The sequence below is a fragment of the Schistocerca americana genome, chromosome 9, assembly GCF_021461395.2.
Source record: "Schistocerca americana isolate TAMUIC-IGC-003095 chromosome 9, iqSchAmer2.1, whole genome shotgun sequence".
Classification (NCBI taxonomy): Eukaryota; Metazoa; Arthropoda; class Insecta; order Orthoptera; family Acrididae; genus Schistocerca; species Schistocerca americana.
The window spans coordinates 21939156-21947927 of record NC_060127.1 but is presented as its reverse complement, the minus strand read 5'-3'; the positions used below and the strand labels follow the sequence as shown (position 1 = coordinate 21947927).

The window sequence follows — 8772 nt, the reverse complement described above, 5'->3', positions numbered from 1 at the left end:
AAAGATTATAATCTACATGCCTCTCAATTTAATCTTTAGCGCACCCTTCAAGGTATTGTATGTCTCTGCGTCGGAATGTGTCATTACAATACGCTATTTTCCTGTTTTAGAAACATGATTCGGATTGTTCTTATTGTGATTAATTATAACATCTAAATAGCATTTATGGTAATATTCCCACGGAAAGTTATTTTTATGTAATTAAAACTTAAAAATTGTTAAATATCAAGTTTGGCCACGTGATCGAAAACGCTGTGTTATTGGCTGAAGTTCTGGTGGGGTCAGAGATTAAACGTAAGACGAGACTCTACGTGTGTCATAAGTGTTAGCCGCAGTTACGAGGTTTTTACATGCTTTTTCTGCAAACAGCTTACCTATTTAGTGAAGAAAAACGCAATTACAGCTTTTAAGTAGTAGTAGAAAGAGGTTTTGTGGACGCTGATAGTGGCATCCTTGCGAAAGCTGATACATTTATGCTCGATCAATTTGGAGTGGCGATAAGTGGAACGATGGGCATTCTTGTCTCTGCTCCCTGCAACATCATTAAATTCGCTCAAAACTGAGGATTGTAGAACTTTTGCAAATGGGTCATTATATTATACTAGATTGTCAACTGTCAGTCATGAGCTACTGCCCAAAGCAGAATAAAATTATTCTTGACAAACCTTAGTGCTGATTTACTCTCCAGAACACTCTCACCAGATGCTTTGTGGCGCAACGGACAGCGTATTTGAGTGCGGATGGAAAGGTCACACGTTCGAGTACTGGTAACGTAATACATTTTTAAAGTTTTACACGAAATGCGAAAACAGCGTAAGCAAGAGCTGATCTTTGCACTTGTTTCGATTGTGGGATGTAGTATATATATCTCCATATTAATCTGAGAAATGGACGACAGAGGATAAATGCATTTACTTTGCGAAAAAACAATTCACATTTTCTGGAAAGCATTGCTAGTACCATACAACGAGATGTAGGACGAAGAGGTTTTCTGTATGAAAAGGTATAAAGCGTGTACAACACGCAATTAACACAAACGTGACGGTTGCGATATTCGTGAGTGTAAACTAAGTCAGTGTCTGAAGCAGACTTACTTCATCTATATGTAAGATGATGAAACTTCATAAGTTTAGACAACAAGAATCCCTAGCTGGACAGTACCAAGATAAAAAGCGTTGTTTGCAATAAAATAAAAAGTGTGTGGCTACATGAACTAGAAAATATCGTTTTGAACGTGACGTGTTTGAACAGCGATTGCAAATGTAAGGGCATGTAGACAGCAAGGAAAAAATAATTTTCAGTTTCTGATCGGTAAAGTGAAGTTTTGTAGTTGTTCAAATGGTTCAAATGGCTCTGAGCACTATGGGACTCAACTGCTGAGGTCATTAGTCCCCTAGAACTTAGAACTAGTTAAACCTAACTAACCTAAGGACATCACAAACATCCATGCCCGAGGCAGGATTCGAACCTGCGACCGTAGCGGCCTCGTGGTTCCAGACTGCAGCGCCTTTAACCGCACGGCCACTTCGGCCGGCTTTTGTAGTTGTGACTGAGTTTTCATATGAGAGGACTGTCAAGGGGTTTTACAAGCAGATTGAAATATTCTTTCGGGTTGCATTCGAACCAGCGATCTGTGGACATCATCTTGTTACATTTGACGCTCTACAGTTCTAACAAGTGAGCTACCGAGTAATTTAAGTGAAAGTGGGTAAAATGGCAGTTTTCACGAAGAGTTTAATTTCGTCGAATGACGCTGTCCTTCTTTGTAATAATGGAAAAACATATCTCGGAGGTAAATTAATGTCAACACATTTTAATTAAGTTTGTGAACTTGTGCGTCGACTTGGTGACAATCTGCCGGTACAGTGGAACCACATTTTACGCATCTTACTATTGTCTGGAAGGCTCAGTAACAACTTTTCAGGAGTTTTCATAGATGTTTTGTACAGTATGGTACTCCACACCATTTGTAACCCATTTTCCGAAACATAAATTCCAAAACAAGACGTCACTGTGAATTAGCATTATGACGGTAGGGGCAGCGAGCTAGCCAATGACGTCTCAGGCATCACATGACTCGAATGGAGCGTTTTGGCGGGCTTTCGGATTACCTGAATTTTATTTCCGTTTTTATAAAAGAATGCTGGGGCAACGGCCTTGCCGCAGTGGATACACCGGTTCCCGTGAGATCACTGAATTTAAGCGCTGTCGGGCGTGGCCAGCACTTGGATGGGTGACCATCCAAGCCGCCATGCGCTGTTGCCATTTTTCGGGGTGCACTCAGCCTCGTGATACCAATTGAGGAGCTACTCGACCGAATAGTAGCGGCTTCGGTCAAGAATACCATCATAACGACCGGGAGAGCGGTATGCTGACCCCACGCCCCTCCTATCCGCATCTACATCTACATACATACTCCGCAATCTAAGGTGCGTGGCGGAGGGTACCTCGTACCACAATTACTCCCTGTTCCACTCCCAAACAGAACGAGGGAAAAATGACTGCCGATATGCCTCTGTACGAGCCCTAATCTCTCTTATCTTTTGTGGTCTTTCCGCGAAATGTAAGTTGGCGGCAGTAAAATTGCACTGCAGTCCTCAAATGCTGGTTCCCTAAATTTCCTCAGTAGTGATTCACGAGAAGAACGCCTCCTTTCCTCTAGAGACTCCGACTCGAGTTCCTGAAGCATTTCCGTAACACTCGCGTGATGATCAAACCTACCAGTAACAAATCTAGCACCCCGCCTCTGAATTGCTACTATGTCCTCCCTCAATCAGACATGATAGGGATCCGAAACGCTCGAGCAGTACTCAAGAATAGGTCGCATTAGTGTTTAGTAAGCGGTCTCCTTTACAGATGAACCACGTCTTCCCAAAATTCTACCAATGAACCGAAGACGACTATCCGCCTTCCCCACAACTGTCATTATATGCTTGTCCCACTTCATATCGCTCTGCAGATATTTAATCCACGTGACTGTGTCAAGCGCTACACTACTAATGGAGAATTCAAACATTACAGGATTCTTTTTCCTATTCATCTGCATTAATTTACATTTATCTGTATTTAGAGTTAGCTGCCATTCTTTCAACCAATCACAAATCCTGTCCAAGTGATCTTGTATCCTCCTACAGTCACTCAACGACGACACTTTCCCGTACACCACAGCATCATCAGCAAACAGCCGCACATTGCCATCCACCCTATCCAAAAGATCATTTATGTAGATAGAAAACAACAGCGAACCTACCACAGTTCCCTGGGGCACTCCAGATGATACCCTCACCTCCGATGAACACTCACCATCGAGAACACGATGGTCGGATGGTCCCGGTAGGCCACTCGTGGCCTGAAGACGGAGTGCTTTTTTATATAAAAGAACACCGAAATCCAAGAGGAAAAAAGCATTTTAGGAGTATAAAATGACATAATTATTAGTTTAACAAGGGGAGGCCGCCAATTGTGAACTTCAGATTCGATTCATACTGCGCATAATAAAAGCTCATGGCCAGAGGTGTAATGTGGCAAAGCACCAAGATGCACTTCTCAGCCGTTGTCGATAAAATCGACAGTTAAAAGAAACCGTTGCGGTGAAATACTCTCTACGATTAATAATTTTCTACAGCGTCGTGGCGCAGCGGTAAGCGCTCGGGTTTGTAATCCGAAGCTCGCCGGATCGAATCTCGCGCCATGCAACCTTTTTTTTGTATTTGTTTTTTGTAATTCAAATGTGTATATATATATATATATATATATATATATATATATATATATATATATTAGTATTTGTTTTTTGTAATTTATATATATATATATATATATACACACTCCTGGAAATTGAAATAAGAACACCGTGAATTCATTGTCCCAGGAAGGGGAAACTTTATTGACACATTCCTGGGGTCAGATACATCACATGATCACACTGACAGAACCACAGGCACATAGACACAGGCAACAGAGCATGCACAATGTCGGCACTAGCACAGTGTATATCCACCTTTCGCAGCAATGCAGGCTGCTATTCTCCCATGGAGACGATCGTAGAGATGCTGGATGTAGTCCTGTGGAACGGCTTGCCATGCCATTTCCACCTGGCGCCTCAGTTGGACCAGCGTTCGTGCTGGACGTGCAGACCGCGTGAGACGACGCTTCATCCAGTCCCAAACATGCTCAATGGGGGACAGATCCGGAGATCTTGCTGGCCAGGGTAGTTGACTTACACCTTCTAGAGCACGTTGGGTGGCACGGGATACATGCGGACGTGCATTGTCCTGTTGGAACAGCAAGTTCCCTTGCCGGTCTAGGAATGGTAGAACGATGGGTTCGATGACGGTTTGGATGTACCGTGCACTATTCAGTGTCCCCTCGATGATCACCAGTAGTGTACGGCCAGTGTAGGAGATCGCTCCCCACACCATGATGCCGGGTGTTGGCCCTGTGTGCGTCGGTCGTATGCAGTCCTGATTGTGGCGCTCACCTGCACGGCGCCAAACACGCATACGACCATCATTGGCACCAAGGCAGAAGCGACTCTCATCGCTGAAGACGACACGTCTCCATTCGTCCCTCCATTCACGCCTGTCGCGACACCACTGGAGGCGGGCTGCACGATGTTGGGGCGTGAGCGGAAGACGGCCTAACGGTGTGCGGGACCGTAGCCCAGCTTCATGGAGACGGTTGCGAATGGTCCTCGCCGATACCCCAGGAGCAACAGTGTCCCTAATTTGCTGGGAAGTGGCGGTGCGGTCCCCTACGGCACTGCGTAGGATCCTACGGTCTTGGCGTGCATCCGTGCGTCGCTGCGGTCCGGTCCCAGGTCGACGGGCACGTGCACCTTCCGCCGACCACTGGCGACAACATCGATGTACTGTGGAGACCTCACGCCCCACGTGTTGAGCAATTCGGCGGTACGTCCACCCGGCCTTCCGCATGCCCACTATACGCCCTCGCCCAAAGTCCGTCAGCTGCACATACGGTTCACGTCCACGCTGTCGCGGCATGCTACCAGTGTTAAAGACTGCGATGGAGCTCCGTATGCCACGGCAAACTGGCTGACACTGACAGCGGCGGTGCACAAATGCTGCGCAGCTAGCGCCATTCGACGGCCAACACCGCGGTTCCTGGTGTGTCCGCTGTGCCGTGCGTGTGATCATTGCTTGTACAGCCCTCTCGCAGTGTCCGGAGCAAGTATGGTGGGTCTGACACACCGGTGTCAATGTGTTCTTTTTTCCATTTCCAGGAGTGTATATAAAATTCCTGGCAATCAGTTGCAACAATTATGCATATAATAATGCATATAATAAGTTGTTGAAAGTCGTTTGTCGTGGAAAAACTGGCGACTTCGAACATCATTATGTTTTCCGCAAACAAAGTTGTATTTCACAAATGTTATTAATTGTCTTCATAATGTTAACCACGTATAGTTAACGGAGGACGTAGAAACGATATTCCGAAACGAATACGTATAGCGTAAGTCAAACGTTCGAATTAGAATAGAGACCCCACGAACACAAATTTGCTGTGGCGGGTATGAAATATAAACTCCGTTACTCACTCGTTACTCTTGAAGGACAGTTGAATGGGCCGAAACGAGCCGCTGCATAACAGCGTAGTTACCTGCTAACTTCGAAAGAAGGTAGGTGCGGTCCCTAGCGCAACTTATAACATCGTCGAAAATCAGTGCGGACGGGAGAGCTTTGGTACACTCTGTTAAAAAAACGGAAAAATGGAGGCGGTACAATTGGAGAGCGATCCGCATAAGCAATTCATTAATAGTATATATATATATATATATATATATATATATATATATATATGTATGTATATATGTGAATTACAAAAAACTAATAATAAAAAAATTGCATGGCGTGAGATTCGATCCGGCGACCTTCGGATTACGAACCCGAGCGCTTACCGCTGCGCCACGACGCTGTAGAAAATTATTAATCGTAGAGAGTATTTCACCGCAACGGTTTCCTTTAACTGTCGATTTTCTCGACAACGGCTGAGAAGTGCATCTTGGTGCTTTGCCACATTGCACCTCTGGCCATGAGCTTTTATTATGCGCAGTGTGAATCGAATCTGAATTTCACAATTTTTCGGCCTCCCCTTGTAAGACAATTTCCAGAAAGCAGTCAAATACCCTATTCGATTCTCGCCGTGCGCAAGTTGTGTGGCGTGTGAGCGCTGGAGAGTGTGTCACCCCGGAAGCCCAGCAAGCGCTGCAGTTGCCGCCAGACAGCGGAGTGCCCGCTGAGCTCAGCTGAGCTGAGCTGGTCGCGCGCTGCGCCCGCCGACTCCAGCTGCAGCCAGTGAGTGTGTGGGACCCCCTGACTCCCCCACCAGGGGGGAGGGTCTTCCTTCCGGCCAGCTGCCGTGGCCGCGGCCACTTCAACACCTCCAGCTGACCACACCTCTCCCCTACACCGACTGGAGCACTTAAGGACAGACGCAGGGCAAAATGCATTCATGTAAAAGGTGTACAACTTTGCTTCCGCCGTGTTTTCCCCAACATTTGAGGCTTTAATGAAACACACTGGTTACACGTATATCATTCAAAGTATTTTCCATCGCTGGCCACTACCTTCTCTCATCTTTCGGGCAGTGTAAGAGTCCCGCGTCGAAAAAATTGTTCATCTTTTGAAGCGATCTACGAGGCGATCCAGTTTGTGTCTTCTTCATGAAAAAAATGTGTGTGAAATCTAATGGGACTTAACTGCTAAGGTTATCAGTCCTTGGCGGCCGGGGTGGCCGAGCGGTTCTAGGAGCTACAGTCTGGAACCGCGCGACTGATACGTTCGCAGGTTCGAATCCTGCCTCGGGCATGGATGTGTGTGATGTCCTTAGGTTAGTTAGGTTTAAGTAGTTCTAAGTTCTAGGGGACTGATGACAGCAGAAGTTAAGTCCCATAGTGCTCAGAGCCATTTCATCAGTCCCTAAGCTTACACACTACTTAACCTAAAGTATCCTAAGAACAAACACACACACACCCATGCCCGAGGGAGGACTCGAACCTCCGCCGGGACCAGCCGCACAGTTAACCTTTGTTGCAGCGCTTAAGGCCCTATAAATCTATCGCTAAGTACGCCTGCCCGTGCGTTGATTGAGAATCGGTGTTGATTCTCCTTTCCTGAATTGCTTGGGGACCTGCATCAGCCCATGCATGCTGGTTATGGAAATTAACAACACCATTTCCTGTGAGCCCCGCCTCATTGGTAAATAAAATCTTGGCTGTTGACCTGCGGCACACTGCAACAGCCACTGACAGAATTGCTGTCTGCCATGATGATCCTGTAGACTTGGCCTGAACGCGGTGTAGATGATATTGTAACTAACCTGTTTCTACGGGTTATTACGTTAAGACTGGGAATGGAAATGCTTATTGATTGTGAAATTAACGTGAGAAGATTAGGGTCGCCACCGACTCTAACCATACAACTAATCAAATGTTTGGCCGAGTCGGAAAATAAATTAATTTGATCACAGACCAAAAACTCATAAAAATACGTACGTCGTGATATCGCTCATAGGGGATGCGATGTAATAAATAGTATTTCCCGTTCACTATTCACGAGAATCAACCATTTAAAATAAAATAGCACATGCATGAACACTGTGCAGAAGATCAGCTCCCAGCAACACACCTAAAAATGAGACTTAATCTAAAGCATTTGTTTTAAAATAAAAGGGGAAACTCATCACTGGACCTGTGCGTAAGGAAACGCGTTGGATGTGCTAACAGGAAAGCTACGAGGTGAGTGGCTTAGGTGCAAAAACGTAACCTCGTTATGCAAGATAAAATTGTGTACAAAATCATTCATTCCTAAGATATGGATGCCCGCATCTCGTGGTCGTGCGGTAGCGTTCTCGCTTCCCACGCCCGGGTTCCCGGGTTCGATTCCCGGCGGGGTCAGGGATTTTCTCTGCCTCGTGATGGCTGGGTGTTGTGTGCTGTCCTTAGGTTAGTTAGGTTTAAGTAGTTCTAAGTTCTAGGGGACTTATGACCACAGCAGTTGAGTCCCATAGTGCTCAGAGCCATTTTTTTAAGATATGGATGTGAGGAATGTACACAATTCCTGATAACGTTAATTCCTAAAACATTAAAGAAAAGCATCGATACATTCACCGTTATAATCTACAACTAAAATCATTGGTGTGAATCATTCATACAACTGCTGATAACTGATCGCAATAACTCGTGAAACGGTACACGTTTCGCAGTACACCCGCGTGCCCATGTGGTTTGTGGAGACGCAATTTCTAGGTATCGTGGCCAAGTTGCAACAATATCACATCACACAATCATGAGCAGTTAACATTCTTTAAAACAAATATGAGATTGGACAGTTAGTGATGACGGTAACCCAACAAACTCTGATGTTCAACCACGCGGTCGGCTCCCCACAGATGAAAGATACATAAAGCTAGGAAAATTTACGAGAAGGCAAAGCTATTAATATTTAGAACAATGAAAGCTTATACAGGCACAGCTGAATGCAAACAGACATTCATACAGAAGCGAGTGCTCACTTCTTATCGACGCCTTTGTGTGGCGCTCTTCCGGTGGATCCAAGACTTACTATAGAAATTTACTAAAAGAAAAATCTGCCAAAGTTTTGCATTCCTTGCTGCGACAAGGCAAAGCAATCTTTCAGAGTTGAAAAGCGAGACCAAAAGCTAACAGCTCTCCCTTCGCCAAGTAACAACGCGCCACGTGGTCAGTCTAACTCACCCTTCATCGACTGGAGCACAGCTGTGGACGCTTCCCGT

The 8772-nt window shown here is 45.5% G+C and overlaps 1 pseudogene; it reads left to right on the top strand.

Annotated features, from left to right (window-relative positions):
- Positions 1-2147: 2147 nt before the first annotated feature.
- On the top strand, positions 2148-2265 carry LOC124551590 (annotated as a pseudogene).
- The last annotated feature ends 6507 nt before the right edge of the window (positions 2266-8772 follow it).